Here is a 23,901-nt window from a genome sequence, read left to right as displayed (position 1 = left end):
ACACGGGGCTCGAACTCACAAACTGCGAGATCCTAACCTGAGCGGAAGTCGGACGCTCAACCGACTGAGCCACCCAGGCACCCCTCTTTTTTTCTTTTTAACCGTGTTGCTCATTTTGTATTTGTCTGACGTTTCCTCACAATTAGATTGTGGTTTTGCAGTGTTTGCTAGAATACTGCACAGGTGATGATACCTAGGGTCACAGGATGCTCATCTATCCGCCAATGGTATTGTTAATTTTGGTTGAGATGTCAAAGTGTTGCCTAATTTCTCCACATTGTAATGACAACTCCTCATGAAAAATTTCCTCTTGGGTTAATATTAATTGATGTTCTCATCTGATGCAGTCTTGACTGTAATGCATTACAGTTATAAAATCACTATTTTCCAGCTCCAACACTCCCGGCACGTTTCAGTCAGCCTTTTGTACTCTAATGTAAGCAAAATCTCCCCTCTCTCCTGTATTTAATTACTAATTTGTATATCTGTTCCCGATATTAACTCAGGAAATTTTGTCTTTCCAATGGGTTATAATTCCTTACTGCCTTAATTGTTATGGTGCTCAAATTGTCCACATCTGACCAATGAAGACTCTTTATTCTGGTTTCTATGTCCCTGTGGCCAGCTTCCCTCGTATTAGTACGCACTTTCTTACTTTCTGGCATAAAAAGATGTTCTAGGCTAATCTGGTACCTAGCACATCCCAACCCTGGAATCATTCATTTCTCATTTCTTTTAATGGAAAATGGTCTAAAAGGCCAAATCTGGGTTAGGTATTCTCACTGCCACTGGAGTGCTTTTCTTTTTTGACCCTTCCAGCAAAAATATATTAATGCAAATACACACATACAGACACAAACATACAAGTATGCATACAAAAATGCATATGCATGCATTCATAAAAATTTATATCCATACACATATGTTTTGGACATCCTGCATTCACCTGCTATTTCCAATTCCAATCCATTCCCAGAAGGTTCCTTTTTGCCCTCACCTATGCCATGTTTGTGTGTCCCTTCTTCCACAGTGTGAGCCCTGGATCTGAACATCAACGTGTTTACTCATTTACTCAATTCTATAAAGCATCTAAGAGGCACCTGGGTGACTCAGTCGGTTAAGCTTCCCACTTTGGCTCAGATCATGATATCTTGGCTCGTGAGTTCAAGCCCCACATTGGGCTCTGTGCTGACAGCTCAGAGACTGGAACCTGCTTTGAATTCTGGGTCTCCCTCTCTCTCTGTCCCTTCCCTGCTCATGCTCTGTCTCTCTCTCTCTCTCTCTCTCTCTCTCTTTCAAAAATAAATAGAAAATTGTTAAATAATTTAAGAATTAATTTACCCAAATCACTACAATAAACCCACCAAAAAGAATTCAGGGTTTGTGTGCACCTTCTCCCTCCACACACTCATTCCCCACCAAACACTGTGTTTATTAGTTACTTGGATGAATTCCTTTCTTCCTTCCTTCCCTCTTCCCTCCATCCCTCACACGTTTTCTTTCTTTCCATTTCAGGTTATCATAGTATTCATCTGAAATACAATTAGATTGATTTGTTTCTGTTTGTTTCCAGTTTTAGAATTTTTTCCCTTTGCATTCTTATTGGTTTAATTTTATTTTTTACTTGATTGACTTTTAATTGTTTTTCCTAGCCATGGAGATTAAGTGCCTCTTGCCCAAGCCATTTCTGTTAAACAAACCTGATGGTCCTATTTCAAATGTTATGATACAACTCAGAAATACCTGTGTGAGTTATTGGTTAAACTTTTAGCTTTATATTTCAATTCTGTTTAATCTACATTTAGTCTGAAGCTAATTATCTGTCACGTATTCCAAAAAGTGGTAATTTCCATAAAGAAAGTAAGTACCAGTGGTCTTTGGTCAACCTTATGAATTTATTATTCCAGAATGGATTTTTAAAATTAACTGTGCATATAGCATCACACTTACAGAAAAATAGGCAAGGAAAGAAGCAACCATGAATTTGTATAGTCCATAAGCACTGGAAAAATTCTCACCCTCTTCTATGAGTCATTCTAGAACATTCCTGTCCCTTGTACTCTCCCATATTCTCCTCATAATGATGGACACATCCTGATATTTGTGGTAGGAAGAGAGAGTTGATGAGTGCCAAGACTCATTTTCAATTTCCATTCTGTCACTTACTGCCTGTGAATCTTGGATGGTTACTTCTCTCTCCAGATATCTAACCCCATAACTTTAAATTAAAAAAAAAAGTTATACCTCCTTAAATTTTGCCAGCTTATGAACTCATACCTCAAAGTGATTATTAAACCTCAGATGTTAATAGGCATCTTAAAGTTAACACGTTCAAAATAAAGCCCCTCATTGCCCACCCTTCTCTCTGCTCCATGCCAGTCTTATTTGGTTAGTAAATGACATGATCTTATACCCAGTTATCCAGGTCAAAAGTGTCACTGGTTTCTTTCTTTCCTTCACCTGCATCCTACTTATCAGCAAGCTTGTCAGTTCTGTTTCCAAAATATATTCCAACATTGACCAGGCTCACCCCTTCCACCATTTCGAGCACAGTGAAAGACACTATCATCTCTGTTCTGGACGTTTCTCTCTTTTTCTACTCTCTCTGTCAAGACAGAGAGCTTGCACAAGTGGTGAAGGGGCAGCGGGAGAGGGAGATAGAGAGAATCTCAAGCAGGCTCCGTGCCCAGGGTAGAGCCCAACGCGGGGCTCGATTGCACAACTGTGAGATCTTTTTCTACTCTCGCATCCCTACCAGCATGACCTTTTAAAATAGAAGTCAAATCCTGTGACTCCCTGCTCAAAATTCTTCAATGGATTCCTATTTTAATTATGAAAAAAAAATCCAAATTCCTCACTATTGCTTATATGTATTATCCTCTACTTACATCTCCTCCCTCACATCCTTCCTCTTATCCCGTCATTCATGATGCTCTGGCTCCACTCCTTATTTTGCTTCTGGAGCTTCCTAAACTCATTCCTGACTCAGGGACTTTGCACATGCTCTTCCCTCTCTTGGCATGTTCTTCCCACACATTACTGTGGGGAACTCTTCCTTCTTTAGATGTTCAGATGTTCACAACTCTTCCTTCTTTAGATGTTCAGATGATCCTCCTAAAGGATGTCTTCCATGACCAACTAAATATTTTATTATAGTGTCCCTAACCCAGTCACTGTGTCCTTTTACCCCCTTTTAATTTTCTTGATAGCACTTAATACCACACAAAACCTTTGTTTCTTTGTTTAATTATTTATTCCCTGTTCCTCCCACTGACAGGTAAGTTCCATGAGGGTAGGGTTTGGTCTGTTTTGTTCATATTATATCCTCGGTGTCTAGAAGAATCCCTGAAACATATTAGGTCTTCAAATGATGATTAAGCAAAAGGCCTCAACAGTTTTGAACCTTAGATACAAATAAAACAAGCATGATAAAAATAACCGCTATCTCCCAAGGTCATGTGGAGGAGGCCATGATTACCGTAGTGTTCTAAACTGCCATGCGATTGTCAGGTGGGATACTTCTGTTAGCACTGAGTGAAAGGAACTGACACAAAAGAAGTGGTCCCTGGGGACAACAAATAGACCGAGAAGTTCTCTTTTTTGTGTGCACTGGCTCTCTTCCATGGAGCTAAAAAGAGACTGGTTCACAGTGGGTGCCACTAATCTCTTAGAATCCTGGGGGCAGTCACTCTGCATTGCCGCCCCACTGCCTTTGCACTGGTTCTGCCTCTGCCCTCACCCCCAAGGAACACATGTGCCCACCCTTCCTTGCCAGCTAGGGTTCATCGCTTCCCTCAAGCCAGATGGAAGACCAATCTCCTTCCAGAATTCTTTCCTGATTCACCATCTGCCTGTTCTGGCCTCATGGCTATGCATATAGTTCACATACTGTTGTGTAATTATTTGCTGGTTCTATTTTTTGATCTTGGAGTGGATTTTAAAGGCTATTTTAGGAATATTGTTTGGAGTTGTTTTGTGTGTGTATCCAACATATCAAGTTTAAGGTTATAAACCTATGACTTGGTTCTTGAGATTATTAGGTCCTAAATAATGATGATGATGGTGGTGGTGGTGATGATGATGATAATGTTAATAATAATAGCTTTACTATTATAGTTTTTAGTACTCGTTTTTAGCACCATTGCGTATCATTTTTAGTACCAGGTTTTAGTGCCATTTTTAAAATGCCATTGTATTTAATACCATTGTGCTTCACAGGATTAACTAACGAATTTAAAACCCTCATAGACTCTGTGAAATAAGTACCCCTAGTACTATTTTACAGATTTAAGGGGGGAAAAAAGACAGGTTCAGAGAGAGTTTGATAATGGTCACAAAATTGGTCCCGGTGTGTCTGTCTCCACAATGGATCTTTACCATGTTCACATACTGCCCCTGGTATTTATACTGAGCCACTTTTTATTTTCTATTCTATGGTCCTCCCAGAGGAGGGATGTGGTGACCCTGCCTTTGTGGTTCTTCTCAAGAAGTGGGTTATGCGAAGAGACAATTTTAATTCTTGTGAGAGGCCTCTGTTTCCATTTTGAAGTGCATTTATTCATGTATTCATCTATCAAGAATTATGCATGAAGAACTCATCTAGATGCTAGGAAAACAGTGATGACCAAGCCCAAATTTCTACCTGAAGGAGCTGAGGTTCAGTCCAGTGGGAGGCAAGACAATGACTAAGCCGGTAAACAAGTAAATGTTTACGAAGGGAATTTCGATGATGCTAGATAGCAGCATGAAGACCATTCAACAAAGTAAAAGGATAGACAGGCAGAGAAGCAAAGTTCCTGTACCTAGCTGGCCTTCCAGGTGGCCTCTCCAAAAGGGATATATTTAAGCTAAGACCTGAATGATGGGGACTTTGAGAGTGCCATGCAGAGGACCCTGGGAAGAGTGCTGGGCGAGTGCAGAGGAGGCAGGAATGAGTTTGGCATATCTGAGAAGCAGAAAGGAGGAGTCCAGGTCACATGGGGGTAGTGAGAGATGATACTAAGAAGCTGGGGCTGAAAAAAGGCCAGGTTCCTTAGGTTGTAGGCTAAGGCAAGGAGTTGTACACTGCGAGCAAATATTTGCAGACATGCATGTGTGTGTACTTGGGAAATGAGTGCAACGGGTGACCCATTCACTCTCTGTGTTTAACATAGGCCAAGAAAAACTGTTGCTTGAAGAGAAGCAGGGATTACTACATAGGGCAAAAGCTTTCTTAGGTGGTAAATTATTATATTTAGATAAATTTCAATAAGCTGAGTTTATCTTCAGAGGTTAACTACATTTTCTTGCCTTCTCATTTTTAAAAAAAAAATTTTTTTAACGTTTATTTATTTTTGAGACAGAGAGAGACAGAACATGAACGGGGGAGGGTCAGAGAGAGAGGGAGACAGAGAATCGGAAGCAGGCTCCAGGCTCTGAGCTGTCAGCACAGAGCCTGACACGGGGCTCGAACTCACGAACAGCGAGATCATGACCTGAGCCGAAGTCGGACGCTGAACCGACTGAGCCACCCAGCCGCCCCTTGCCTTCTCATTTTTATAATTGGTATGGGTTTGATGAAAGTGAAAGGGCTTAAATATTATTTAAATGTGTCAATTTCAGATTTTTCAGTAAAATTCTTATGGAATAACTGACCTTCGTCATGGCCATTGAAAACAGGTACCCTGATGTCTGGTAATGGGGTCACCAGGCACGTTAGTTTCTGCATGGATAAGAAGCAGAAAAGACTAGAGAAAAGGCTGTTTTCTAGTCTCTGAAGACAACAGATGTTCTCCTATTTATTCTTCTCAAATCCCAGCACCAGTGATGGTAGGGACCCTTACAACATCAACCAATTCCTATTATAAGTAGCGATTACTTACTCTGCATTTCCAGAATAATTATAAATTTCCTCTGATTTATTTTTATTATCCCAAGAGATCTAAATCATCCAATTATTACCTTTTAAATCCCAGAATTAGATGGATACAACTTTTGCAGGGGGAGTTGGGTGGTTGAATATGATTTGGGAAAGGAATATAGAATATCTTACTAAAAAGGACTTCTCCTCCTCCTCTTCCTCCTCCTCCTCCTCCCTCTCACCCTCTCCTTCCTTTTCCTTCTCCTTCTTCGTATTAGTATTAGTATTAGTATTAGTATTAGTATTAGTATTATTTAAACAGACCTAATATTTATTAGGGACAAGAACAAATGGCCTCCCCACATACTTAAGAAGTTAATGACAACGAGTATGGCTGTTTGTGTTAAGAGATGACAATGAAAAAAATCTACCCGTGGCATTGGACTGGGTGTGGCTAGAAGGATGACAATGGGTGGGGTAGAGAGGAACACAGTCATAGTTTCCCCAAGGCAGGCAGACATGATATTGTAGGAGCCACAAGCTGACTTATGAGTGTTCCTGTCAATGCCCAAAGAGAAAACTATTTTGTTGGTGGTATTGGGAAGTATGGAGGAGCACAGGTGACTTGTGTGCTATTTAAGCCATGCAGTCCATTGAATCATGTAAATATGTGGGTATGATGACTCACCGTATTGTTGGATTATTGCAAAGTGTGAGATGGTGTGTGGTTTCCAACTGCACGCGTGTGTAAATGCATGAATATCTGCAGTGTGTGAATATTTAGGGAACACCCCTGAAACATGAAGCCGCTTCCTGACCTGCTGCCCATAGGTGGACAGATTAGTTAAGAAGCAAATATATTGAAGTATGAGAGTACCAGGCTTTTTACAATAATAATAGTACACATTTGTTGACATGAACTAGATGCAGAAGGGGAGCGTAGAAGAGCATGTGGGTTTGGGGCATGATTCCAGAATTGGATGCTAAAGATGCCTTCTCCAGAACCAGGAGGCCTCTCCTCCTGCCTTATTTGGCTTTGTTCCTCTGGTTGGTGACCCATCACATTGGAAAAGAATCTCTTTCAAAAGTGTAAATGTTCCTCTTTCTGTGGGTGATGTCATCATTCCTGTGGCCCAAACCTTTGTTACTAAATAGTACTTAGCAACACAAAATCATTATGTTCTCCGCTTAAAGTTCTGAGGGTGTTTGTTCTGACGAAATTGAGAGATACATTTTTTCAGCGAGGAAAGAGTAAAAGCTGAAAAAGAGGGAAGCTATGCTTGGAACAATCTCTTGACTTGTGTTACTTAAATGAAGCAAGTAGACAACTAAATTTTTATCCCGTGGCAACAGCTCTGACTGCATAAAAAAAAAAATCACATATGGTTCCAAAGGATGTGGTTTCCATGCAACTGTGCATTATGTACTCTTTTTTAAAGTGGAAGATGCCTTTTACTTGGCTTGGCTTGTCCTTCCCATGTTGTCTTTTTCTTTTTTTTTTTTCTTGTAAAGTGGGTGGGGAAAGTTGGACAAAAGAAAGATGTGCTCTGGTCAATTAAAAGTGATGTTTGAAAAGTGCCTGTTTATCACTCCAGGGAACATCTTGGATTCCCTTTTGATTACATCCTACCTGTCCATTCAAAAAACTCTAAGAGGATTTGTCTTTTATCTTATAAACAATAGCTGTACATTTCTTAAACTCGTAATTTGATTTTAATCTTCATATCTTGAAGAAATCTGCCGTTTAACATGAGCTTATTTTTAAAATAGCCTATGTTTTTTGGGGGCGCCTGGGTGGCTCAGTCCATTAAGTGTCTGACTTTGGCTCAGATCATGATCTCATGGTGAGTGAGTTTGAGCCCTGCATTGGGCTCTGTAATGACAGCTTAGAGCCTGGAGCCTGCTTTGGATTCTGTGTCTCCCTCTCTCTCTGCCCCTCCCCTGTTCATGGTCTCTCTTTCTCTCAAAAATAAAAAACAACCCCCCCCCCCACACACACAATTTAAAATAATATAAAATATTATTAATATTAAATATCCCATTTAAAATAATAATAATGCTGTGACCTCTGTTAGGTCAATTCCCATGAAATCATTATCACAATTCTATGAGGGAGATAATTTAAGTTAGTGGAAGACTAAGAGTTGAAGAGATTGATTAGAAATATGTGCCTAATGACAGACTCCAAAGACCGTCTTTATTTCATAGAAGCCAAGGCATGCATGTGCAGAACAACAGCCTTTGAAGTAACAGCCCCTTATTTTTTAACCTAATTCTTCTAAAAAGTGAGGTGCGTACATAGGCCATTGTACCAGTCGGGGTGGGGGAGAGGTGACTATGCTTTTTCCAAGAGCAGCCAACAATATGGGCAGAAGGACAAGGTTGTAGCAGGCATGACTCTTGCCATTGGAAGCTGGCCCATGTGTCATATTTGGCACAGGAATACCTATTGCCAATAACACCAAAGGAGACAGTGTTTTACCCCTAGTCACCTGGTAATTTAGTCATAAATGAAATAGATTTAGTTCAGCTGGCTTCTTGCATCACAGTAAGGAAACTATCCAGACTTGTACCAAGTGTCATCCATGCACTCCTTTTTCTTAATAATTAATTTTGGCTATCTCAAACAAGTTGGATATTTGGTGCCAGATGCGCCCTTTTCCACAAGTTCAAGTCTAATCTAACAAAGTTAACACCTCCCAAGGCTCACATAGAGCTCGTGGTATTTAGGGAACCTGACCAACTATTTACAGTTTCTTCTATGACAGACCTACCAGAATATCGTAAGAAGAAACAGACTTCAAAGTCCTCAAAGAGGAAAAAAACTGTTCTGGCTAAGTCTATAATTTGGAGTATCTTCAGAGAAGAATGACTTCATGAAAAGAGAGGCCCAGTGTGGCCAGCCTCTTTAAACAGTTAACTTGTTCTTTATTTAATTGTGAAGACTAAGTGACAGGTAGGAAAGAGCTTTTGTAGGAACGTGGGAGTCTTGAAGCTATAGAAGGAAGTTACACTGTGCATGGGAGTAGCATGTGGGTAGGAGTTACAGACTACTGCTCTATTGCTAGTCTAGAATAATCATGCATAAACATCTTTACAATGGCTCCCGAACAGAATTAATAAACTCCTATTAAAGGCACTTGATACGTTATTTTGTGAAAGCACATGCTACCTATTATATTCAGGAACGGAAAAAAATAATAATTTTGCATCCAGGAACAAAGATTTAAAAAGATCTTTTAACTCTGACAAAAGATAATACATTTGGATTTTCATATATTAATTCCAAAGCTGACATGCTCTACTCTCTGAAAGTATGAGAGAGAAGCTGGCTTTGTCTTGGAGATGTCATAACCTTAACAGATTAAACCCAGGAAATGGGCAATAAACACCAAAGAACAGCCAGGGTGGCGTAGTAATGCTCAGTCACAGATTGCTCCAAACCTTGCCCTTGGGGGGCTGTGTGGTAGACATCCTGCATCTTAACAGAAAAAGGGTCACTATTTCATGCAACTAGTAATAGAATCCTGTCTTGCAAATTAAAAGGCACTGAAGACATCCAGTTTAAGTACTGTGGTGGTTCTCACATGGCTGTAATTCTAGACATTTGAATTGCATGAAAAAAGAAAGAGATCATAAAGGTAATGATAATTGTCTACCTTTTGAGTTAGGTTCACCTGTTCACACTCTCATTCCCTTACGCTACACTTTGCGCATTTATGTTATTTACTTAACTGATTACAATTATTTACTATTGCATAGCTATATCCTGCTGGACTGCATGTTTCAAGGGTTTTGAGGTCTAGTTTTGCTCCTTCTATAGCCTCAGATTCTAGGAAAGGCTGGAATTATGCTAGGTGCTCAATGACTATTTGTGAACTGGGTAGGAAAATTGACAGCAAAAAGACAGTGAAAATGCAGCAGTTACTGGTGAGCTGGTGACCTACGGTCAGAAATGTTTGAAAAGGGAAAAGAACGTTCAACATTGTCTAAAAATACATCAGTACTGGGAAGGCTCAATGGGATCAGGTCCTGTCAGTAGTTCCTCATTGCTAAGGCTGTGGCAGAAATATGGGCATTCAGAGCCACCCAGGTGTGGCCATTGGGACCAATGGCACATTCACAAACACCATAAATTAGGACTTCTAATGTTATCTGCAAATGAGAAATGTCCTATTAATGTATTTGTATTTATGATTTAACCATGTTATTTTGTTGAATGAACTCATAAAATAGATAAGAATTTGTAAAACTTTTTATTTTCGAGAAAGTTATACATACAGATATACCTATATACACATATATGTATATATGCACACTTTTATGTGATATGCACACACACACATACATATTCTATAGTTTAATATTAATAAATCCGAAAGGAAGTGGCCTAGGGCACTTTTGATCTCTCAGTGGCCCTAATGTCATTCTCAAGGGGCGCTCATGATCACAATTTCTTAGGAAGAGACAGGATATGGAACTTTAAGCAAACAGCAACCTAAGCATTATAGAACATGTAGGGTTATGTTCTGTGTGGACTTGACTATATCTCATTTGTTTTTAAGCACACGGACAACCACTGATGCTTACCTGGTATAAGGTGAAACGTATTTAGTTTGCGTGAGAAGCCCCGTGTCCCATCAGGTACATGGCAAAGCTGTACAAGCTCTCGGCAACCAGTCCTGATGCCCACGTATCTAGATGCCTATGTGCACCAGTTTGCCCAAAGCTAACTATTTGAAACAGAGTCTCCTGGAGAGAACATTGTTTCTTTTGTGCCAAATAGACCTTATTCACCAAAGGAAGAAAATGGAGCAGGTCAATGGATTGCCGCTGATTCTGGATAATTTCATTTCCTAAACTCTAGCTCAGTGGGAGGAAACCTTGGCTGCACATTGGAATCATCCGAGGAACTTAAAAAAAAAAGTACTGATGCTTGTGTGCCACTCCCAGGAATTCTGATTTGATTGGTCTGGATTGTACTCTGTGGATCCAAAGTGAAGCCAAACTCAGGAACCACTTCCCTACTTTCAGTCTTCCCGTTTCTAGGACGGGCTTATAAATGCCACCTCATTTGCCTCTTAGGAGAGGGCAGAGAGACATTATGTGTGATTAGAGTCCCTAACGTTCCTGAATTTACTAGTTTCCTTTCTTCCTTTATTTCAGGAGGGGAAATAGAGAGGGAAGGATATAATGGTGGGGTGGGCGGTGGGCAGCTTAGAGGGTGAGAAAAGGAGCCCTCTAAACTCTGCCAGTTAGCGGTTCATTAGGGTTAACAGGCTATCTTTTGTCAAAGCAATCACTTTTGAAGGATTAAGCCTCAGTCTCACCTTAGTGTGAATGACTTTAATCAGATAATCTCCTATCACCTAGCTGAGGATCCCCTGTTGAAGGCCTGGGGGGAAGCAAGGAGAGAGTTGCAAGGCCAGCCTGGGACTCATGGAGGGCAAGGTGAGCAAGCCTGCTGTTTGGGAACTAGACTCCACCTTGGTAAGCTAATAGCAGCAAAAAAAATGAAGAAAAACAAACTTTGTTTTTTAAAAACTTGTAATTAATTCATTTACTCAGAGAGAGAGAGAGAGAGAGAGAGAGAGAGAGAAGGGGCAGAGAGAGACGGAGAGAGAGAGAATCCCAAGCAAGCTCTACATTGTCAGCACAGAGCCCAATGCTGGGCTTGAACTCAGAAACTGTGAGGTCATGACCTGAGCTAAAATTGAGAGTCGGACACTCAACCAACTGAGTCGCCCAGTAAAAAAACAAAACAAACAAACAAAAACAAACAAACAAAAAAAAACTTTCATTGCCAGGGCAACGATTTGTTATGACGTTTATACGATCAGGTTGCTTGTCTGTCTTACGGCCCTTTATGTCTTTTCTAGCCTTTTTTTTTTTTTTTTAATTAATGTTTATTTACTTTTGAGAGGGAGAGAGACAGACCACAAGTGGCGGAGGGGCAGAGAGAGAGGGAGACACAGAATCCGAAGCAGGCTCCAGGCTGAGCTGTCAGCACAGAGTCCTACGTGGGGCTTGAACCCATGAACCGTGAGATCATGATCTGAGCCGAAGTCGGATGCTTAACCGACAGAGCCACCCAGGCGCCCTATGGTTATTTTTATTTTTGAGAGAGACAGAGCATGAACAGGGGAGGGATAGAGAGAGAGGGGGGCACAGAATCCGAAGCAGGCTCCAGGCTGAGCTGTCAGCACAGAGCCCAATGCAAGGCTTGAACTCACAAACTGTGAGATCATGACCTGAGCCAAAGTCGGACACTTAAGTGACTGAGCCACCCAGGCGCCCCTATGTCTTTTCTTTCTTTCTGCCATGAAGCACTTACCATGTGCCAGGTAATTTTACCATTTGCCAGCTGCTTGGGAGTCTGTGAGGAGCGAGGCCTGGTGCAGCCCGGTCGTCCTTACCATCTGCCTGGCACATGGTGAGAAGGGTTTGTTGGATTTAATTGAACTGTTTCATTGGCTACACTTTTTTCCAAGAGTGTGAGGTTTTTTCCCACATCTGCCTCCCCCCACCCCACCCCAACCAGCTAGACTAGGCTGTGAGTACCTTGAAGAAATCTTAACAATCTCTGTATCCCCAGTGCCAAGCAAACTCTTGGCATATGATCAGTGCCCAATAAATATTTGTTAAATGAACTAAGGAGCAATAGCCAGCATACTGATGCCTACATTAGGATATTAGAATTAATGTAAGACTACTGCTCTGTTTCCACACTACTGGACAAGGCAAAGAGGGGAAAAGGAGAAAAAGAATATGAATCCCCCATCATTCATTAATGTGACAAAAGTTGTTCTTTTTCAAAAATCCTTTAGGACATCTCTTGAGAAATGGTCTGAAGGTAATTTCAGGAAAGACAGGTAATAAGGAATAAACGGAGTGGATAAGATCCAGAGAGAACTCTCATAGGAGTCCAAAGAAAGGAGTCCAAAATAAAATGCGTAGATAGATAGACATTTAGGAAAGGAAAAATCAACCTTGCTATTGGCATTTTCAGAAATTTGTTTGCATTTAGGAATAGATAAAGCAATGGGCATATTTTCAGGTGCTTTTATTATACATAGAAATGTTGGGATTGCAGTATAAAAATAGTTACATTAGAACATTTATAAGACTTATTAGGCACTATTTTTAAAAGAGGACTCTGGGCTAAGCTGCAACACACAATTTTATGAGATGGTAGAAAGCATTTCATAATATTACATGTAATTACATCCTATAAACATATATGAGTAATATATCCACTCTGACTTTCTGGCTACCTGTTTCATATTTACTTTGTAACTGCTTTATTTATTAAAAGACCACTGTTGTATATTTCCTTTTCCTTAGTGACAATTCTCATTAGAAGACAGGTGTATGTCCCAGGTAGAATGTTTAGAAATATATTAATTTTAGACACATTAATTCAGGATCTGGGTTATAGGTTGTGAGACACTACACTGTGGGGCAGGAGTCTTAACCCTCATTAGCTGTGAGGTTTTGGTCAAGGGCAATTCTCCAGTCCCCATTACCTCATGTGATAAATGAACATTAAAATGTATGACATGAGAGATGTCATTTGTTTTATAAAGTTATACTATGAGATTAGGTGGGAGAGAAAATGGAACACAAAGTTGCATATATAGTATAATATCAATGTAAAAAATGTGTTGAGAGAAGCCTGAAAGGAAATAAACTGCAGTATTACAGTGACTCTCTCTGGGAATTGGAATCACTGCTGATTTTTATAAAAATATTCTATTTTCAGTACTTTTGAGTTTTCTATACTGTGTTGACTTTTAATTTTTTTATTTTATTTTTGGGAGAGAGAGAGTGTGTGTGTGAGCGGGGCGGGGGGGGGGTGGGAGGAGGGGCAGAGAGAGAGGGAGACACAGAATCCTAAGCGGACTCCAGGCTCCGAGCTGTCAGCACAGAGCCTGATGTGGGGCTTGAACCCACGAACTGGGAGATCATGACCTGAGCTGAAGTCAGAGGCTTAACCGACTGAGCCACCCAGGTGCCCCTATACTGTGTTGACTTTAAGCAAAAGCATGTGCGTGCATGCACACACACACGCATCCACTATAAATCTTACTTCCCTGGGGGCATGGATGTGGTCATCTTAGAGATTCTTTTTAGCTCTGAGATGTAAGATTCTAATGTTTACTGTATCTCACTTCCGCTGGCCCTCAGCCATTCGCTGTCCCTGTGGTACACTTCCTGCCCCTTGTTCTGGGATTAGACCATTAGCCTCCACATAGCAGTCAGGACAGTACTTCAGTTCTTTCTGTGAAAAGCAAACTTGGATCATGCATCATCCCACCTCTAATACAACGGAACACTTCAATAGTCGTTACTGACCGCAAGCATCATGGCTGTAGTTATACATTTTGAGTGTGATTAATTTGATTGGCATTCATTGTTCTCACTTGACTGTAAGTTCCTTGAAGTTGGGTACCCCATTCATTTTTATTCACTGTTGGTTTTCTAGCCTTTGTGTGAACCTGGAATTCAAGACTCTAGACCTGCAGTTTCCACCTCTTTGAATGGTCTTTCGAGATGTTCTGCCCCTCCTTGAGGTCTCTGCCCATCTCTGACCACCTCAAACCTTGACCACGCTGTTTAACATGCACCCCCATCCCATTAATCTGCTTTCTCTTACTTCATAGCACTTATCTTCATCTGAAATTGCTTCCTATGCTTATCTGTTTCTTTCTATTTATTCTTTACTTGTTTAGTGCCTGGTTCCCCATAGCAGGCTCTAAATTCCTTGAGGATAGTAACTGAGCTGTGCTAATTTCTCTAACTGTATTGCCCAGAACAGGACTTAGCATGGTGGGTGCTCAATCAACATACGTGAAAGGAACAGAACGATTATGTGAAAAGTGTTTTCTGATAGAAAAAAGGAAGGCAAAATGGAAAAAAATGGGAGGAAGAAGAAAAAAAGGAAAAAAAATAGAGGTTGAAAATTGTACTGAAATCTAGGGTGGCCCTTCTTTCCATTGAACGTGGGGAAACATGATGTCTATATTAGATACTGTTACGGCCCCAGTGTTTTTAAGAAAAACAATGACAATAAATGGTCTGAGAGAGTCAGAAGACACTGATGCCAGTTCTGCTCTGTCATGGGGCCAATTTACTTCTACAATGTTCTCTGGTCTAACAAAGGAACAGGGCCAGACCGTCTCTAACGCTCGATTCCCAACTCAAATTCTGTGGCTTTAAACTTTTAATTCTGAAATGTATTTGTTTTATACTGCCCTATTGCCAGATGCCAAAATAATTATATTGAAGATTTAGATTCAACTTTTAGGTAAAATAGCTTAATTGAGACATGTCCAAATCAAATTAACATTTTAAACCCAACTTTAGTCTTTATAAACATTTTAAGACAAATATGTTGATTTTATATAATATTTTCACACCTATGTGATTTACACATTAAGTGGCATATGTATTATATATACAATGTGTTGTATTACATAACATACTATATATACATAACATGTAATAGAATATGTTATATTTAAATACTGGGTATAATTTATAAAACTTACTTGGCAAGTAAAATATAAAAGGTCCCTGAAGGTAAACTAAAGTCATATAACTCTATCAGTATATTTATTCAGATACTTGAACAAATTTGAATCCAGGCTATAGAAGAGTGCCTCCCTCCTCCACTGTGAAATTTAATAGAGATACATTTAATGTATCTGCTTAAAATGGATTCTCCATACAAAAATGTTTCCAACTCTTCACTGCCTTCCAGAAGCTTCTTCTCTCAACCATATGTATTTAAACATGAGCTAGAAAGCAAAGATCTGCATCTGGGTCTCAGTTTTGACAGTATCTTGCAATGGATTATTTTTATCCTGGTATAATAAAAACAGTATTCCTAGATCAGTGATTCAAGACCTTTTCATATTTCAATTTTTTAAAAAAACATACCTTTTTGGGATATTTTCACTGAGTTTTTGTTTTGTTTTGTTTTGTTTGGCCAGGAAAGGCAAATCACATTTGGGAGGCTATGAGAACTTACTGAGCTATAAATGTGTATGTAGGACAAGGAAGATACAATTCATACACACGCTCACACATTTACACAGGTGCTTCACAGACTCCCATCTGAGTGAAAAAGATAAATGCTACCATTTCCTTTATCTGCATTATTGGTGAACCTGGTAGTTGATATTATCTCTAAAAACCATATTGCTTAACTGCATTTCTATTGGGATTCATTGGTATAATTAAGACTTGAATGGTTTGAAATATTTCAGAAACCGGCAGTGAACATTCTTTCCTTTATCTAAAAAGGTAGTTCTGTTTCATCTGAAATTGTTTTCTATAATTTCCCTCTCCACCCACAAATGACCTTCTTTTTATACTTATGGATCTACTCACTCATGAACCTGTGAACTGTCAGTACACTTCACAGAAGCATAGGAAACCATACTGCTAATGCTCTCCTGGCACTGAGGGACTATCATTGGTATTCTAAATGGGAAACTATTTACTTTTTATTACTAATGATTTTTTAATAATTTCCACAATTTAAAATGTGGTTAGAATGCTACTGGTAGTTGAAAGCTAGCAACATGATTTAATATTTTTAACATGTGATCTGGTTCTTGTTACAGTGCTTCAAAATTTTCAATATCATTACTCATGTTATAATATCATCTGTAATAATATATTAAGCAAAGTCACTGGCAACGAAGTTTTATATCACAATTTATTTTGACACATTTTTGAGTCCTAGATTGACCATTATTTCATATGAGTTTTGTTAGCCATCCCTTTTTCCTTTATCTAACGTAAAATAACATTTTTTTCTCTTCTCAGTCATTTACGAGGATGTTTATTTTACCGTTTCTAACATTCAAGGGTCTTTCTTGTATTTCTTTGTATTCTGTTCGGTGGAGCAGAAAATCTGTCTCAGTTTCAATTTCTCTTTTGTTCCCAGAACTTCCCCCCTTCTCCAGTGCCGAAGTGGAAAAATAATTTCCCTTCTTGCACCGTACACAGGTCCAAAGTCCTGTGTTTCACCATGTTGCTCCAAACAGCAAATTTTCTAACCCACAAGAAAAGAGAGCACCAAAGTGCTAACTTGGAAGTCTACAAGGGTCTGAGAACAATTGAAAATAAATTCCCACAATGGGGATTAGTCCTTAGCGGTCCACTGGACATCCTGAGGTGTGTGTGGAAGCCAGCTAGGGCACCAACCTGTTAGCAGACGCATAGGTGGCCCAGCTCAGAAGTCATGGGTTCGTTGTCATGGAGAATGAAAGGCAAATTGAAGACATTAAAAGGCAAGTAGCAAACAATCCAGTAGGCTAAGCCAGGGATTTGGGAGTCTCCCAAGGTTCCTCCCTTCCTCATTCCCTGTGTGAGTCATTTTTCCAGTCTGTCCACACCCATTCACCCTTCTTCTATGGGCCGCCACCCCGCACTCCCATTCACCCTCAAGCTGCTGCCACAGGATCTTTCTGAAACACAAATCCAAACTCTACCTACCTATCCCCTTGCTGTATAAACTCTTCCATTTCATCATGGTTTTCAGAGTAGAGACTCCTGGGCTTAACACAGACCTGCTTTTGGCTCATCTCCTGCCACTCCCCTACACTTACCCTTCCTTCACCTCTAACAGGAAGGCTGGTAGGCCCGTTGTATTGACCATGCTCTTTTCTTCACTTGTCCAGCCCCAACTCCCTTTCCATCTCGCTAATTCCTATATACCTTTCAAGGCACCTGTTCAAAATAACTCCTCCAGGAAGCCTTCCCTAACCTTCCTCAGGCCCCCTTGGGCTTGCCTACACCATCTTAGCATTCACCCCTCAGGCAGAGTTAATTGGTTTGTCTCTTTCCTAGTAGAAGTATCATCCTTGACTGTGTAGGGACTGTGTTACCCATTCTTATAGCTTTGGCATAGCAGGCATTCGATGTAGTTGTTGCAGTGAATGCTGAATTAGAAGGAAGGAAGTCCTCATAGCTACTAATTGGCAGATAGAGAATGCCCATTCCTGTCCTCTGAGAAAGTGTCAGTGTCCTCTTAATCTACTTCAACTGTGTGTGTGCTTGGGTACTTTTTAATGATTAACACTGATAAGTAGGGCCATCTAATTAATTAATTAACTAGTTAATTAATTAATTAATTTGTATGGAAGGGAGCAGTGCACAGTATTAACTCAGTGTTTTGTGGATCTAGTCAAGGGTCAGAACTCAAGTCTGTTATTAGTGCCTCTGGACTTATTTCTGAACCTTAGCACCTTTCATCTTTTTCCTTCTCCTCCAGAAGCCAGCCGCACCCTCTTTAACACAACTTAATAAAGTTGTAGGAAGAACACTGCACCTTACCTACCATTTCATTCCAGATTGTGTCCAAAACATGGAACCAATGGTTTAAATTAGATTCATTATTGAACAAGTTATCAAAATTCCTTAAATCCAAAGGAAATTCTGCCCCCAAATCTCCAAAACATTATCACATCACATTAACCCCAAATTCTTTCCATTCAAAGGGAAGCCAAGTTACATCTTACAACACCCAATGAATTATGATTCGGGGCTGTGGTTTCTTTTGCTCCAACAATAATATGACTTATGTGCCTTAGAATATTCCAGTATTTCAGAAAATGGCATTTTATTTTTAAAGAAGGAGCTGTGCTTTTCTATAAATCATGTAATGCAGAGTTGGGAAGAAAGGGTTTTACATTCCAAATATTATTTACAAGCTAGACGGGAAGCTGGAACAGGAGTTTTTGTGCTTGTGTGACAATCAGTTTTACTAAGGAACTGCAAAACTGCGCACACGCCGTTACTTGAGGCAGACACACACTGGCAGCCTTGCAGATGTTTTTCCCGCCTGTGAGCCATCCAGGTTCAAAAACTGTGTGGTGCATTTTAAGGCGGCAGCCCCATCCGATCCTTACCGTTTCATGCCGATCGGATTCTCACCTTCAACCTAACCTTGCCGGCTTCCTTATAAAAGACCCATCCACCGGCCTCTTTAAAAAAAAAAAGAACCTATTTGTCCGCCCGGCTGGTCGGAAGGAGCAGAAAGTAGTAGGGGTGCGTCCCGTTTGCACTATAGCTCGGCTGCAATAATGTTGAACGTGTAAGATGGAACATACCACCGGTTGGCTGCGGGGATGCACCTCGCCAGCGCCGGCTGCGGCTTCCTTTTGCTCCGTGCGCCGACCCGCGAGCGGCCACGACCACCCCTTGCGGACTTTGTTCGGTTGAGGGGCGCCAGGGCGGCCGGGGAAGGGCGGGAGGGCGGCGGAAAGTTGAAGAGCGTTTTTTCGCGGCCGCGTGCGTCCGGGAGCTCGACGAGTCCGCCCCGGGCTTCCTGGTGGGGCTGGGCTGGCGGGGGAGGGGCCGCGCAGCAGCAGCGGAAACCAGACCTCGGCGATAAGAGGCTGCACAGCGACATGCAACAGTCTTTCCACTGCAGCTGAATGAGTTGTGGCGCTCACAATGCTCCCGTGACTGGGAACTGACAAGTTCAATTTTAAATCGCGGGCCTCTTGGAATCAGGACTCCCACAATGCCTTGGGCACTCGGTCGGCAGTCGGGCTGCCTCTGAAAAAAAATGTGAGAGGTAAGTTTCCCTGTTCACAGTTTCCTCGCGCTGCTCCGCTGCTCTGCATTGTTTGTACTCTTTCGGGGCTGTACATGGCTGAAGGAGGAAGTGAGAGGAGGCTCCGGCCGGCTGCGTCTCGTAGCCGCAGCGGCTGGCTCGCCGCGGTGGAGGCTTCCCTCTCGCACACCAGCTCGAGCTGGAGGGAGAGCGGGAGGTTGCAGCTGCAGCCCAGCTCCGAGCCGCCCTTCCCGGGGCTCTGCGGACACTGTCAGAGCGCAGCCAGCTTCCAGCTGGCAGCCGAGGCAGAAAGAGCAAGAAAGAAAGAGAGAAAGAGGCGGGGGGCGGCGGTGGTGGTGGGGGGGGGGGAATGAAAGAAACAGGTGCGTGGAAGTGTACTTACAACTTAATGACCTTCGTCAGGAGGAGACGCGAGCCCATCAGACGCGAGCCACGGTGTCTCCCAAGAGCTCCCGCATCCCTGTCCCCGGGGGCTGCCATCCAGCCCCGGTTTTCATCTGGGCCAAATATGTGCACGCAAAGGTTAATTCTCTGCCTGCTACCCATAAATTACGCATGACATGTTTAGCTGGGCTTCCTTATATGGAGAGTGCTGTATTTCAGTCCAGTTTGCCTTTTGCCAAGTTTACAGGGCGGAAGACGCCCTGCATGAGAGGGCTCCTCTCTCCCCCCCCCTCCCCATCGTTTTGTAGTGCGTCACTCAAAAACTGTAAGAAAAGTAAGTATAGACGCTCTCTGGGTGGAGCCGCAGTTGGTTGAATTGCTTTCACGAAAGGTTGAGGAGGAAAAGTAGTTAGTACTTGGGTTCTGGTTTTTAGACAAAAGCAGGACAAATATGTAGTCCCCCCCCCCACCCCCACACTTTTTTTTTTTTTTTTTTGAAACGGAGCCGGAATCTGTTATTGGTAGTAATGTGTCATGTGAGAATACTTTGATTCCAGAGCTTGTAACACGAGCAGGTATATGGTGGAGCTTGTGTTGGCCCCTCTCACGGCACTTTACAACTGCAGGGGTGTTGCTACAAGAGTCATTGTGTTCTTAAGTCTCTCCCTGGCCTGAGAGTAGACGGCTGCTGCTGAGATTTGATGGTGTGTTTCCGTGGAGTGTGCTTCCCTGGGATTAAAACGGAGTAAGAAGCTGCCAGAAAGGTTATTTGCCACTGTCTTTACTTTGTGTGCCCACCAGCACAGGCACAAGCGATAGCAGATGGATGGTAAAACTCTGCCGTCCTCTGAGGCGTTTCTTAAACAAATTAATACACCAAGAGAGAAGTCATAATTAATGCCCTTTGGATTTGCAGGCCCTCTGCAAGGCGCTTTGAAATCCTACACCCGTGGACGCCGTGTTCCTCCCTCCTGGGTTTGAACACAGTGTCTGTTTATACACAGAGGGTATTTAGTACATAACTAGTCTATACCCGCATAAGTAATCCACTCCATGTTGTCTGTGTGGGTTCCTGCGAGCGTTGGTGTCTTGCTGTTGAGATAGGAAAAAAAAAAAAAAAAATCACTGAGGCGGTTAAAACGGAAGTTCAAGGACTGTAAAACTCATCTTGAGAATATTTAGTTCAATACTTAGAATGCCTTAGATGTAGAGTTATAGCCAGAGACACTGAATAAAGTTACTTTGTAGCCTGAGAAAGCACACTGTTGACACTTGTATCTTTCTTAAAGTCGGTGGGTGACAGCTATAGCTAGAAACTGTTTTTTTAGGAACCTGACAGTGTTCTGATTCTCATCCATGTGGTGTATTTGCATGGCGGTGAAATTCTTTTGGATTATTGTGTTGGTAGGGCTTTTTTTCAAGATGTAGACATAGTTTTTAGTTTTATTTGTTTAATGGGGGGTTTCCCTCACCGAGCACTACAAAAGTTTGCCTTTTGTGTTTGAGGGAACAGGTTAGGTCAGCACCAGAAAACCTTTTCATCCATCCGTCTATAATTACAGTGTCACTTAAGACATAATAATCAGGTTTTATTATTACTAAGAGACTCAGAAAAGCTCGCATGTGCCTAGTTTAATTTTTTTTTTCTCATGTTACTAAGAACAAATTTGTGTGCAGATACACATCGAGTGTGGTACTCAATGCAGCCATGCCAGTGGAGAATCCAAAGTGTTTCATGGTTTAAAATATTATTGCTTGTGTTTACATTTCCACATTTGAGGCAAACTTAAGACTCCAAGTTGAATTCATTAAATTCTGTTTCCAGCATTCTGTTCTTCCTCTGGGCACAGAATTCCTATGAAATGAAGCACTGGGTTCTGTTCCAGACCAAGAACAGAGTATCCCAAGTTTTCTCCTGGGGTGAGGGGAAGAGTCAAATCATATTTCTCATTGAACCAGGGCGTGTTACTTTATTATATAAAATCTCCTATTTTTATTGTAAGCAAAAAGGTTGCCCTTGGCATTTATCAGTGTTGCCGTTCTTTAGACCTGTGTTTGATATCTCTATTTATGAAAACAGATAATAGCCTTTTGCTGCACCTTCAGGTTTTCTGCTTGATGACTGAAGATGCACAGGTTCGAGAACATCTCAGATCTTGCTTAGAAGAAGCTAAAGAGACTAGGTCGCTGGGGTTTCTTACGCCCTTAAGAGAAAGTTATCAGGGTGCGCAATAGAAAGGCAGGGTGAGGGGAGTGAAGGAAGGAAGCAAAATGTATTCACTTAAATGTTTGGCTCAAAATAAAATCCTAGCAGCAATGCTGATTATAGAAGATGTTACATAGGAAGATTTTGAAGTGATGGCCTTTTAGGCTCAAGAGCTTCGTATTTTTGGAAATCCAGAATTGCCACCCAATGCGGTAGCCACTAGCCACATGTGGCTGTCGAGCATTTGAAATGTGGCTAGTTGGGACTGAGATTTGCTCTAAGTGTAAAATACCTTCTGGATTTGGAAAACTTTGAAAGAAGGGAAGAATGTAAAGCATCTGATTCGTATTTTTAATACTGATTATGTGTTGCAGTGATAATATTTTGGATAGATTGGTTTCAGTAGAATATTCAGTTAGATTAATTTCACCTGTTTCTTTTTACTTTTTTAAAATACGACTACTAGAAAACCTAAAATAACAAATGTGGCTTGTATTACATTTCTATTGGACAGTGCTGTTCTCAAATAGATCAGGGGAGCAGAATTCTGAGAGAAAGCCTCGTGAGTTTGCTGGTTAAAATAATAAAATTGACTTTTATTTTCACAAGCTAAAAAAGTATATTATACACACAAATACCTTGTCTTTCTTATCCATTGTAACCAAAATCTAAGAAAACACACTACCTAACATCTATTTTTATTTCCTCAAAACTACTATTTAGTTTAGAGATTTAATGGTGAGGTAGTAATAACAGAGAAAAGGCTTATAATTAGTGGATGAGTCCTAACACCTCTCAAAGGCCAGAATAGAGTATGATTGCTACTTAGGAACATTTTAGAGACACTATAGCTATCATTGTCCTGAAGTTACCAAACATAAACGAGTCACTAAAACTTATTTTAAAATAGAGTTTTTGGTAAATAGCAATTATCCTCAAATGCTTAATATGTATTTTCCTTTCCTATGACTTTCCTTCCTTAGAAAATAAAAACATTAAGTAAATCCAAACAAACTCCTGACCGAATTGTTAATTAATAAATTCACAAGAATGAGATTTTCACTTGTATGGTATAAGGCATTGTTTTGAATATTAGGAAACGTAAAAATAAGTTTCTGTGGTAATATGGGCTTTCAGGAATTTCTATACACGGAGACATTGTCTTTATAATTTGAACACATTCTTGAGAAAGCATCTGACTAGCAAACAAAGCACAATGGCATAGGTCCTGGAAACATTCCCCTCAGATATTTTCATAACTGAAGTCCATTTTGCCATACACAGTGAGTGTTAAGCTGAAAAAATGCGCTTCTTTTTTTATCCATATAAAGCATGCTTACTTTTATTTCCTTGAAGGATGCCAAAGATATAGGACAGGATGGATGTAGTGGGTTCTTTCCACGGGCAGGGCAGGTTTTAGAGAACCTCAGAAGAGTTGCCTCCTGGCTTGGTGCCATCTTGAATCTGTCTCCCACTATGTGAGGCATAACTGCCATTAGTGTCGATGCATGTAGGGAGTGTGGGGGGAACAACGATCCCCATTAACTTTGCATATCATTTCTGATGAGTCATGGAGCATAGTCACTAATGGTTGGAGAGATATTGATTGCAAAGCAGAGAATTCAAGAACAGCTATTGACATGTGGCATTAAGTGTCTCTAGACATATTTTATATTTTTAGGTTTGAGATAGGGAAATTGATTTTTATGTAGTGTTTTTCATATTATACAAATATATATTTATATAAACATTACAGCTATATCCTGGAAAAAAACACTTAGCAAATACATGTTTATAGGTTTTTACATATTATTAGTTTTTAATGACTTTAGTACCTCTTTTATAGACAATTATTTACGTTTTCCAAGAGACATCTTA

The 23,901-nt window shown here is 40.8% G+C and overlaps 1 protein-coding gene across 13 annotated transcripts in view; it reads left to right on the top strand.

Moving 5' to 3' along the window:
• Positions 1 to 23,901, top strand: part of MBNL1 (muscleblind like splicing regulator 1) — a 205,880-nt gene that overhangs the window by 4,416 nt on the left and 177,563 nt on the right. For 6 of the 13 annotated variants that reach the window (XM_081790122.1, XM_081790121.1, XM_081790124.1 and 3 more), the window contains exon 1: positions 19,324 to 19,433. The exons of 3 other annotated variants lie outside the window; for them this stretch is intronic. The gene's annotated coding sequence lies outside the window, so the exon portion shown is untranslated. Of the gene's footprint in view, positions 1 to 19,317; positions 19,434 to 23,901 lie in introns of those variants that run through there. 4 more of the 13 variants (XM_060639006.3, XM_081790126.1, XM_081790125.1 and 1 more) reach the window with 2 other exon arrangements.

The sequence above is a fragment of the Panthera onca genome, chromosome C2 (assembly GCF_046562875.1).
Source record: "Panthera onca isolate mPanOnc1 chromosome C2, mPanOnc1 haplotype 2, whole genome shotgun sequence".
In the NCBI taxonomy this organism is placed as follows: Eukaryota; Metazoa; Chordata; class Mammalia; order Carnivora; family Felidae; genus Panthera; species Panthera onca.
The sequence above is the reverse complement of the archived record's forward strand: the minus strand, read 5'-3'. Positions and strand labels throughout refer to the sequence as shown.